Here is a 13,077-nt window from a genome sequence, read left to right as displayed (position 1 = left end):
GATTATAACGAGTACAAAATAAAGAATTACATTTTAACAAATAAAAAACAATGAAAAATACTGAATAAAAAAATATACATATGGCGGTGGGGTAAGGGGTTAAATCTGGTGGGGAGGTGGTTGGGGGGAGGTTTTCAACATGGGGAAATGGGGGACTTAGGTGTTTTGATAGCAATTGATATTTGTTAGAACAGCTGTACATGTAATTACGTGGTTGAGAAGAGGGGTAGATTTCTGATGATTTTCTAAATAAGAGTACAGTGGACATATTTGGTCACTCACCATGAACACCCACAACAAAGTGTACTACTGTTAACAATATATGATGACAGATCGTATACTCTACAGAGATAGACACACTTGTGGGTCTGGGCAATATTATCATTTAGTTGCATAGATTGTACACCCCAGAGAAGGATTAGCTCTTATATAGAGTAAAGGTTGTGGTGGTATATTTCTTTCCCTTGACCAATAGGTAATCTTGGATAGACTTGTCCTAGGATCTGCTTGAGGCATCTTAAACATCCTCCCATGAGTTGGATTAGTGGTACATTATGGGTATCTATTAGGTATTGTTCCGTCAGAGGACTGGGCATTTTGTAACCCCCAGACAGTTGGGATTATTTCCTTTCACAATATCCTCTCAGAAATATCTCTTGAACTTCTGTTTTCCTACAATAGTGGAAGATTCTTGAGGTCTCCATGTTTAAGCAGCAGTGAGCAGCAGTGTGCAGCAGTGAACCTTAACATTGACTAAGCAACCTTTCATGATTGATCAGATATACCCAATTTCTAAAGTGACCATTTATCCTAGAGGTCACTGGTTTGGCAATTTTCCTGACTCTAACGATTTTTAGCCTCGAGTATTACACTAACCTCGAACTTTTGACACCTTTAACTGGGTGAGTTTCATCATTGGATGTTCACAGTTAATTGATGATCATTATACTATGCAAATGAACATGCAAGTGGAAACTGACAAAGCCTTTCTGGATACATTCGATGGATAGGAGGACCACGTTGTTTATTTGTTAACATGAAACAGTGAAGATTCATATCCTAGATATCCATATTTTGGAAGAAACTGTGTGAGCCTTTGGATATAAAGAGTGGTGAGATGCCTCTCTTGCTATATACACTGATAGATTTTCCTTCTTTCGCTCTTCTGTATTACTGAAACTTCACGTTCAGCACAGTAGAGTTGGTTTTTCTGTCATTCTTGTTTATTAGAAACAGATCACCCCACTTCTTGAACTTGCAAGCCCCAAAATCTCTACTTCATTGAATAATGATAGCATTGGCACCATGGAATTGAAAAGGTATTTGTTGTATTATATTGATGTTGAGATTCTTTATTGTAATGCCAACTTGGTTAACATGCTGTTGAAAATGTGCATCTGGATACTTGATATTTAGCTGATTGTCTTAAGGTGTTTGGGTGAATATATTTACATAAGATAATCTTCTCTATTATTTGTAGACAGCTGAACCAGACGCGTTGGGTCAAACAAATAAATATTTGCTTTTGAATGATTATCTTTTGTGAATATATGTTTTCTGAATATATTAAAATTAAGTTAATCTACAAAATAGAACCAAGTGGTAACTGAGACTGTATGATCCAACTAGTATTACGATTACTTTATCTGAGAATTGTATGTTAAACCCTTGTCTTTTTTTTTTGGCCAGTGAAAGTGTGCAGGGAACGCTATCTGGTTGTTCATTATTGTCAGCCCATGTGCCAGGACTGCTTTTTCTCCCCAGCACCTTAACAAATGGAATACCACATGTCCACTTAAAGTTAAAGGTTTTCAGACTTTGAATAATTAGATCTAGGTGTGAACTGTGGATTTAAATTGGATATCAAGATTCATTGAGTCATCAAAGATCTTGGTAAGACCCGCCTTGTTGGAAATACTCATTCTCACTGGAGCATACAACCCATATTTATTTATTTTATTTATTTTTACATGTATTTTTATATTTACAAAGCACACAAAAATCCTCGGCCATTGAGGTGCTGTTACAAACCAGTTACATACACATAAGAGTCAGGATATACACATGGTCGATTTATCTTAAAAGCCACGTTTTAAGGCTTTTCTGAATACCCGGTAGGATGGTTGAGCTCTTGAAGAAGGTGGTAGAATGATCCAATGTCTGGTTGCCACGGTTGGGAAGCTCTGGCCACCCCTTTGTATTTGGTGGAACTTAGGTAGGGTGAGTCTGTGAGTGTAGGCCTGTCCTACAAACCTAGAGGACTGGGCTCTAGTACATTTCTCTGAGAGGTAAGGGGGCAGAGTTGGAGAGGCATTTGTCAGTGATGGATAATGTTTTGAAGCTGATTCTTTCACAGACCTGCGGCTAGTGGGCATCACATCTGGATTTAGGGATGTGATCCTGTTTCGGGGTGTTGAGTGTGGCACGAATGGCAGTGTTTTGGATCACCTGAAATTGGTAGATGTTCTGTGCTGAGGTTCCTACAAACAGAACATCGCAATAGTCAATCTTGGATCTGATGAGAGCTCTGGAAATGGTGAGGGTGTTTTCCGAGGATAGGAGGGGCCTGGCGGTGTTGATTAGCTTGGTGGTATAAGGTATCCAAATCCTCTTTTCCGCAGCTAAGGGCAGAACCCTAAAAACCTTCTCCACTTGACCATTGTTTGCCTGGATTTCTGAGTAGTCTTGCGCGATGGTTATATGGTGATTTTGCATCATTACTTAACTTGTTTCACTGCTTCCAGGACTTGCACCACCTTATTGTGGTGAAGGAGGCAGGCTATAATTGGTCTGTGCTACTCCTTATGTGCCCACCCCTAGGGGCGCACGCTATGCGCTCCCTGGATCCCCAACAGAGGGGACAATCAAGTATTAAGGAAGATAGGTAGCCACTGCTCCAGCCACTCCCCCATCTATGAGCCCTCTATGTCTTCAGGAACCCAGACAATTCAGATATTGTTCCTTTGGTTCCTGTCCTCTAGCTCAGTGACACTCGCTTCCAGTTCCCAAATTCTCCTTTGCTTGTGCTTGAGACCTCCATGCGATCCTTCGATGAGGAAATTCTCTCCTCTGCCTCTTATAAGCACCCCATGAATTGACCATCTCTGCCCTCAGGGTTTTTATCTCGCTGAGCATTTCCTTAGTGTGCCCGTTCACCAACATCATAATCACCTGAATGTTTGACAATTCTCACAAGATCTTCGCTAGATCACTTTGCTGGCCCTGCCCCTGTCTCTGAGCGATCCTCTGTTGTGTCGGCAGTGAGAAGAGCTTCACCCCATTGAAATGCAGGCCTTTTTTGATGCCTTAATCTGTTTACTCTGGCAATGTGCCAGTTAAGACCAGTACCACCACCATTGATGAGCAGTAGCACAATATGCCGCATAGTTCCTGATGGTGTACCAGTGGAAAATATATATGCTTCTCCCGGCAGGCCACTTAATCCAACCAAGTTCCTGAATTTTAATATGGGCTTCTCGCTTCCAATTTGGCTGCTGGGATTCATACATCCCTGGAGACAGCAAAACAGAAAAAGGCCACCTGCTGCCATAGGCTTAGTCTCCCGTGCTGAACTTGTAGCAACCTCCTCCCCTACTGGCCCGCCTGCCTTCCATAACTCACCACTGCTGGCCTCTGGCACCTCTTCCTCCTGCCTGCACTTGAATTCCTTATGCCATGGTCCCACTGGCGTGCTCCACGATCCCCTGCCGGCCGTGATCACCGCCTCTGTGTCAGTGTCCATGTCTGTAGCATACCCAACTGCCTAACTGCCAAGCACCACTGGATGGCTCTATTGTGCCTCATGATTAATTCTTCAGACAGAATGCATCTTTCTCCCTCCAAACCCAACCCAACTCACCCATCTCTCTCCCCTGACCTCCTTAGCCCCTCACGCATGTCTCACAAACTTGAGGTTCTCTTTGACTTGAAACTCTGCCAGATGCTGCCACTGAAGCCAGATCAACATCCTAAAGATTAAAAAAATTCACCCACAACTCAAGCACCACCCAACTCAAACCCGTCTCCCCACTATTGTGCTTAGCAAACTTCCATACTATGCTAGCCTACTTCTTGTTTTACCCTTTAGTCTTTTTGCTCCCCTGAACTAATTTCTCAACTTTGTGAAATGCACCCTATTCAACCTACCCAGATTCTAAGCCACCTCTGCCTATCATCCCCATGAGGGATGGCCCTCCAAACAAAATAACGCTCTCTTTAAATTACTGCTACTCATGTATAAATCCATCCATGCTCTAGGCCCCACTTCCTTGCTGAGTGCATCACACTGAACTGCCCCTCTCAAGTGCTCCTCTCCTTGTTACTTCACAACCTATCAGTCCCACACCCCTTGTTCATCCTCTGACTTTCACTCCTTCTCCCTACTTGCCACACTCCACTGGAATGCTGTCCCCTAGCCCTCAAGACCATCTCTCAAGTGGAACTCTTTCAAACCAGTCCAAAACTCTGCCTTCTAACAAAGGAAGGAGCCCACCAAGCCTCATCTCCGTCCAATCCAAACTAACTGCCCAACACATAACTTTTACATTCTACTCTCAAGACCACTCTGTGCCATTTGTAAATATCTAAACACTGGCTTTACGATCTCAGCGTTAAACATGTTATAATGCCCTCCAGTCCCTTTGCCTGGTATATGTTCCTATCCCACCCCTTCACCACCCGGTACACGTCATTCATGCCACACATGCTCTTTTATAAAGACACCTTATCCTAGGACTGCCTCTAATATCTATCACTGACTACTTTGAAAGGTATTTCTGTTTCAAATGGTATCATTTGCTTAACTATGAATATAATACAAATACTGGTACCCATGAAACCTGTATACCTGTTTTCACTTTCCCTTTGAAAACCTTAAACTACCCCACATCAATGGATTTATTTTTGGAGGTGGGTGTTCTAGCTGAAGGCAGGAAGACGTCCAGACTTCATTGTGAAATGAGCTCACGTGCAGCTTCCGCTGGCCGCCCAGTGGCTTTCCACCCCTGGCACCACTGAAGTCGAACATGATTCAAAGGAACTGCTCAGTTTCCAGTCACTGCTCCTTCTTGACTATTCTAATCTCCACGATTGGTTGTTGATTTAAGCCAACGTTTAAACTGCTTAATAAAAGAAAAGCAATAGCAAAACGTGGGTTCCTCGAGATAAGCTGCGCACGTGAAGTCATCCTGTAATGGCCTTGTTTAGATAGGGATCGTCTCTGTGAAAGCGGATCCTGGTCTTTAACTGTAGGGAGTTGACGAGTGATGAAGTCAGGAATGTGCTGACGTCCTTAGCTGCACGAGGGGGCGCGAGGTGGGACGCAGCAGCAGACGCATAACATGAAGTCAATGTTGGATTAATTAATTAGGCCGAGCTGTCTCTGTACATTAAGGGGTGGGGAGGTACGGGCTGACGAGACTTAAATTGGCCTTGTCTCCAGTTTCAAGTGCTGTGGCAGCAACAAAGGATTTGAGGGTTGCAGGAAGGACGAGGACAGTGCAATAGGGTTCCGGGCCAAAAAAACCTACCACTTGTTATTGAAAACAGAGTATGGATGCTGGGGAGGGAACGGGAAGTGGTGACTCCACTTTACAAGCTCGGAAACACAACTTCAAAGAGATCGGTTGCTTGGAAGTGGCGTCATTCTCAAACAGTCCCCCATCGTTGACCAGGTTACAATTTTGAACATAAGCATACATGCCAAAATGCCTCATTTTATTCGGGAGATACTAGTTCAATGCTGATTTTAACTTTGCATTCTGAGACTTGTAGTCCTGGATTTATAATTGGGAATTCCGGGACTAAAGGCCCCAGAATGCATACCTAAAGCCAGGGTTGGGCAGTTCTCCAAATGGAATGGGGCATGTTGGCATGCATGCATCAAGAGACCGACTTGACGCTTTTACAGGCTGAAGTCAGACATAGGGCCTCATTCACAGAAGCTTTTTATAATGGCGACACCCCATTGGAAAACGCTCTGTGAATTAGGCCTATAGGGTCCAGCTGGGACAAAATTAGGCAGGGGCACCAACTAGAAAGTGGCCCATTATCACAAATTCTAATTGGCTACTTTTCAAAGCAGGCTTACTTGCCAACGTTACAGTTTGGGGCAGTAGGTTACTGCTTTTTAAGTAGTTGTACCACCTAAAGGATTTTATGAACATAGCCTTCCATTGTTGTGTACGCATTCGAAAGAAGTGGATACTGAATTACGTATTACCTAACGCATTATTTGCATCAATTGTGTTCTCCCCCTCCCCATACGGATAGCTGTTACCTTTCATATCAGATTACGTTCATCTACTTTCAGGTTTTAATTCATAGTTTGGACTTCAGCGAGCTTTACTAACTGTAAACGTGTCTCTTTTCAAGCATGCTTCCTGGTTGTCAGGTGCAATGTAGGAAGTTCGGGCGGCCATTTTCTCCTGGTTATTGTTTTACTTCTGGTCAGAAACTCTCCTGCGGATCGTAAGCATTATTCTCGGATCAAAATGTCATGCCATTGTGTTAAAGGTCACGTGATGTCAGGGGAGTTGCTAGGTCTGGAAAAGACCCAGGGCTACGCTGATGTCGGAACTGTTGGGACTCGGGGCTAGCTAGTCTTTTGGCTGTAGCTCCTGAGATTCTATCCGGGGCTACAACCAAAAGATCAGGGGCTAAAGCCCCCTTAGCCACCCCTTAGCAACGCCCCTGCGTGATGTCATTCCCTGGGATGCAATTACGGTAATTACCATTTTTGGAAATCCCTACCTCTTTTTGGACAGCGATAGTTGGCAAGTAAGGTTAGTGCTTCGTGACAACATTTTGGTTAACATTTGTGAAAAATAGTATATTTTAAAAAATGTTGGGTCTGCAACAGTCATTAAAACTAGCCACTGCATTGTAGAATAGGGTATCAAAGTCTCCCAGGTTGGCACACAATTCTGCCCACACTAGCCTGTTCCCTTTCGTGAATTGCCTAACTGTTGTCGTTTATGCACGTGTAAAATAGTATGGGAAAAATAGTGGAATTTATGCTTTAAGTTCAAAACATACCGTATTCACATGTAAAACACATTTGACTTCATGCCTTTTCCAGGTCAATTTAAAATACCTGTAATAGATGCAACTGAATCCTGGGCACAGTGTGAGGAAACCAGCCAAACGCATTTCAACAGCATGAGCCAAATTATCAAAACTCTTGCCGCTGCGCATTTGGTAACTGGTGCCAATTGAACCTGTAGGTGCTTCACTTTCATCCGTTTTGTGACGACTAAAGTGAATCGACAATTGCAGTGGTTGTACACTCAAATGCATCCCTTCAAAAGAGGGAAGGAATCTCAGTTGCCTATGTGCTCGCTGATGCAATGGGGCATGCATTGAAACTTTGTGGACAAACAGTGTGGACATACAGTGTGCAACCCTGGGTGCCTTTCAGAAGGGACTCGTCATAGGGTCTTGCGCACTTGCACACTTGCGTGTTCTCAATGTCACTGGGCCTAGTAAAATGGTTGTTTTGTCCTCCGTTGTTCCCCTCCCTTGCCTCGTCACGCACTGAAACGCTTGTGTATGAGCGCGATACAAATAAATTATCATGTATCATAGAGTGGACTATCACATGCATGCAGTCACAGAATGCGTCTCTGCACAGGGTATCCGTACAAAATGGTCGAAATTAGAAAATTCAATGGAGAAATGACCGCATTTTAGAGCAACCCTGCCACACTAAGGGAGTCTAAGCATAGCCAGGCATTGCACAAGGATCCAATTAAAAGTGTTTACAGAAGATCAATCTGTCCCCTCTTCTTAAGGTCTTCACAATGGTAGGCACAATCTGGAGATTAACCCAGCTTATCTGGAGGTATCACCTCCAGTTCACCAACAAAAACTGGAGGAATTACCATCTCTGATAATTGATCATAATCTGGCATTAAATCCTCCAGACTGAGTAGCGGTAACAGTAGCCAAGACTGGCAGGAATTCCTTAGGAATTACTGCCAAATTCGTAATTGAGGCTGGTCGCCTATAGCCCACAGCAGTGATTACGCTAGGGCCAGGTAGCCACATCCTATTGTCAGCTGGCTTGCCTGAACCCAACAGCCTCGTCAATACTGTGCCCGCGCAGCTGCCACCAGTACGTTATCACCATCCAAGAGCTGTACTCTGGAGGCTACCTCATGTAGCATTAGCCATTACCCCCACCAGAGTAGTAGCAATGCAGCACACACCTCAGTGTGAGGCATAAGTGCAGTACCAGCACTGACAAAAGCAGCCCTGGTCTTACTAAGTAAATAAGTATTTGTTGGTCTGAGTTTTCTGATTGCAGAGGCGTGGAGTGTGAAAATACAGTGGGTGCATGGATTGAGTGCTGTGCTTCTCATACCTCTGGCACATGATGGTATTTTTAAGGCATTTGATACTGCACGTGGTTATATTGTAGCAACACATGCACATGTGAATGTGTGTCCACATGGTGACTGTATTATGCATTTGATGGTCTTATAAGTCATTTGAGGTTGCTTTTTGCCTATTATAGCAGCACCTGAAAGTACATACATTTCATATCATAACTGTACGAGGCATATGATGGTCTTGTTGGGGCATTCAAGGATGTACTTGGCATTTGATAGCAGCACTTGCAAATGGGAGGCTATTGGTTTCTGTACCAGGCATGTTTTGGCATGATTGAAAAATTGGAGGAATTCATGTTGGTGTTGATTATTGTTATCTTTAGGTTGTTGTGAAGCTGTGGTGCCTTTAATGCTTGGGAAGTCACCAGTTGTTGGGGTAGATGTGAGGAACTGACATCTGTCAAGGGTGTAGAAACCTTAGCTTTTTTGATTTTGATTAGTTAATAAAGTGATGCGGGTTATTCCATATCAGAAAATGTACTCTGCTAATCAGATCTGCCTTTCATTAGCAATATGCCAAAGCATATTGTATACATGTGCCCATCTGAATCAGTACCCTGATCTACAACACCTTCTCTCCACTGGTACAGAGCAGGTTCAGTGGGCACATTAACTAGCAAGTCTCTGCAGCACCTGGGCTGCATTTAAGATATGCAGACCTGTTCCAAAAAACATAACTTGAGAGTTGATATCCTGATGTTGTTCAACCCTGATCAAAACAGCAGGACCTTCCAGAGCTGCCTTTGGCACTTACCAACTGTCGAAACTGCAGTACCGCACATTCAATCAAGTTCACTGCAGCACTGTGCCAGCTGTAGCAAGCCTTTGCCTTGGCTTGAACAAAGAAGCTTTTCTGCAACTGCACTAGTTGAACCACTCTTCAAACCTGCGGCCTCTTCATTGACGACTGAGTTCATAATCAGTGCAACCCTGGTGTTCTTCCTGAACTACGTCCTTTGAGCACTACATTGAACCCACTCGCCTTGCACATCCTGACATCAGCCCGTCTGCTGTCGAACATCGGTGGTGGAACCAAACCGTGTGACCTCCACAATCTGCATCCCTCGGGCATTACTTTGTACCGCAACAAACCTCAGTTCGACCACGACTTGACATCTGCTCGCTGCATTGACTACCAAGGCTGCTGCATTTGAGCCCAATCTGAATCACCAGTACAGCACCGGGAAGCCTGTTTTGGCATTGTGGAACCTCCAAGACAAAGACACCTGCAAAACTATTATTGCCGGATAACTGCCCAGGACAATTTCTGTGCATTAGAGAATGGCTAGGTAACTTTATTCCCCTTTGCTTCAAGAATATATCCCTTTCAAAGAACATTGTGGTTTTTATTGCCTTTTTTACTCTTGTCTCATTACCCAGACTGCTGCATCATGCTATCTTGCATATTCTCTGTTGTTTCTACATGGGTGCAATTTTGTAGTGTTTTCTATTTTGTTATAATTGTATATGGAGTGTTGAAATAAAGTATATATATATATATATATATATATATATTTTAGAACCTTGATTAGACATTCCTTTATTTCCGACTGTTGTACTTTGATCTTTGGGTTGCTACAGTTTCACATTCACACCCCTCTTGAGAGTATAGCCTTTCCTCGGCCCACATTACCACTAAAGGCAACGCATTTTACCTTTATGATTAGGTTCACTCTTGGTTAGTAGAAGAGTGAGGGCTGTGTAGGTGCTTTAGCCTCTACTCATTGTAAAAGTGCAAAAGTAAGGTTTGGACACAATGGTGGCATGCTTCTGGGTAAAGACTTTTATTAAGGGTTGAAAAAGGCCTCTCTATTCTTAAAGATAAGAGAGATTTCCCTAACCCCAAAGGAAACTAGTGAAATTATCATGAAATCTGAAACTAAATGGTCTGTCACTGTCGTGTGTCAAACATACTTCTGTCCCCACTAACAGTCTATGATAACTGTGCAACAATGATCTCTTCTCAAAGTAAATAGTGTTCTTGGTGTTTTCAATCAACAGAAAAGTTCAGAGTTTCGCTGGTAATAAATTGATGCAAAATAATGTTCTAAAATACAGGATTCCAATGCTAGGGTTGTGCTGATTTGCCCTAGACCTCTTCTTATCTTAAGTTATTGAATAGTTCACAAGGCCTGGCATGCTCTGCTACCAAGCTTACCATTCTGTTTATCAATTACAGGGTTCTTGACCCTTTTGTTCCCAATCTCTCATATGAGTGTAGGTGCCAGACTTGCAAAAGTGGCTTTGTTCTCTCTCCTGCCAAGCCAGTGAATGCTCATGGATTGTCTCTCTTTTTTTCTCTCACAGGGTCCCAGACCCTCTTCGCTTTAAACTTTGATTTCTGATATGGGTGCGGGTCGTAGACTCACATTATTGCTTTGTATCTGCTTGGTTCACTCGCCTGCCAAGTATACAACTCTCTCTTGTTTCCTTCAGAGTTCCAGACCCTCTCTTTCATCAAGGTCCCAGACCCTCTTATTCTTTGGTGTCGGTCCCAAACTCACACTGTTCTATTGTATCTGCTTTGTTCACTCTCCTGTAAAGTATACCACACTCTCACTTGCTTCAGGGTCTTAGACCCTCTCTTTCCTCAGGGTCTCAGACCTTCTTACTCTTGGGTATAGATCCCAGACCCGCAATCTTCCGTTGTATCTGCTTGGTTCCCTCTCCTGCCAAGTACACAACTCTCTCTGGTGTCCAGTTAAAGCTGCGAATACAAAAGGTTTGAATGCAAAAGGTGAGAGTCAATAGGATCGAAAACAAAAGGTTCAAATTTCTTTTTAATTGTATATATTTTTTTGGGTTTCCGTATAGGTAACAAAAGTGTTTTTTACCAAAAAAACGGGGGTTGGGCGGGACCCCCCCCAAAAAAAAAATGTTGTTTAAAAAAACAAATAATTTTTCAAACCTTTTGTTTTTGGTCCTTTTGATTCAAACCTATTGTATTTTGAACCTTTTGATTCGAACCTTTGACCTATAAACACTCTCTCTCTCACTTGCTGCAGCATTGCAGACCCTCTTGTTACAGTTCCTGAACTCACCCCGTTGTCCCCTCCCGGACATCTACCTGCTGCTGGGCAACCTGTGTACCTGTTTGCTTCCTTCTCTGAGGTACCGGCAGTACCCGGGAAGCTGTGCACTTTCTGGGGGCTCCGATAGAGTTTAGGCATCAGGGAGGGTCTGCAGCAGCTCTGCAGTCTGATGCCTTTTTCCAGCTGTGTGTTTAGTCCCTTCCATGCTTCACCGGGCTCTGGGAGGCAGAGAGGATTCACCTCAAAGCAGCCTAAATAGTCCTCTTGAAACTGACCATGCTCTGGTTTTCTCTTTCCTCTGATTTGGGCTTCACTTGTGGCTCGCATCAACTGCTCCCAAATCATACTACCAGCTGCACCTCCCTAGAGGTATTCTTCCTTTCCTCTCCTTCCCCCAGAAAATCACTGTCTCCAGATCTCTGGTTCCATCTAGGCTGTACTATTGCAACATCCTCTTTCTAAATCTGCCTGCTTCTACTCTCCGCCCTCTGCAACTCATCCAGAACAGGACTGCAAGACTTGTCCTTGGCCTCAAGGCCAGGGACTGTATCTCTCCAGGACTGAAATCTCTGCACAGGATTAAGTTCAAAACCCTCTGCATTGTCCACAAGGCCTTCTGGGGCCTGGGGCCTCAATACCTTCAACTCTCTCTTCCTAAATACCTTCCTTCTCAAGTTCTTTGCTCATCCGCCTCCAACTCCCTCAGGGTCAGTCGCTTGTCCAAGCAACGAGTTGGTGGTAGATCTCTTTCTTCAGCCCGGGCCTCCCTCTGGAACAGCCTCCCTGCCTCCCTGAAGATTAAGGAGAATCATCTCTGGTTCCAGAAGCACCTCAAAACCTTTCTTTTTGCTTCTGCTTTTTCTCTTCCTCTCTCCTGCTGATTTCCTGGCTGAAACTGAAATTGCACTAGTTAACTGCCACCCTCTGATCTCGGGTCCAGGTCATCCTCCCCCGCCAGTCGCACACCTGCAATGCCTTTCTGGCAAACCCTGCACTTGGGGACTCTTCTGTATCCCTACAGTCCCACTACCAGCACTTGACACCTGTTGTCTGCACTTACCCTTGCACTTGCCACCTGCTGCCCCTACTTTTACTTATTGTTATTTATTCTTTTATCCCATGCACTGCACTTTTCTCTCCCCCTTCCCATGCAATTGCATGATCTGAATGACACCTGGCCTGGTAGGATCGTTGTCTGTTTTCCCTCTGTTCCCCCTCCCTTGCCTTGTCGTGCCTTGAAACACTTCTGTATAGGCTCGTTATAAATGCCATATCATATCATATCATGGTTCCCGCTATTCCTCTTCAAGCGACGTCTCTCTATCGTGCGTCTCAGCTACATCTAAGTTTTAGATTGAGCTTCTTCTTTGAAACTCCTGCATGGGCTGGATGCACTGCTTTGGGCCAATCACTGGCCTTAGGAGGCTACGCTGCTCGCTCTGCATCTCACAAGTGATTTTTGGACTTGCAGCCTTCTTCTTCTTTGTCCCAGTACCAGCTGTAAAGCTATAAACATGATACTTCCAGGCTTGTCAGTTGTCATGTAGTTAAGGTGGACTAAGTTGATCAATATATCAGCTCTATCCAGGCCAAGAAGGTAAAAGGAGGATTTAAAGTTGGAGATAGTAAAGTGGTGTGATACCACATTCTCTGAT

Source organism: Ambystoma mexicanum, chromosome 4q (genome assembly GCF_040938575.1).
Source record: "Ambystoma mexicanum isolate Mex_15411 chromosome 4q, UKY_AmexF1_1, whole genome shotgun sequence".
Lineage (NCBI taxonomy): Eukaryota > Metazoa > Chordata > Amphibia > Caudata > Ambystomatidae > Ambystoma > Ambystoma mexicanum.
The sequence above is the reverse complement of the archived record's forward strand: the minus strand, read 5'-3'. Positions refer to the sequence as shown.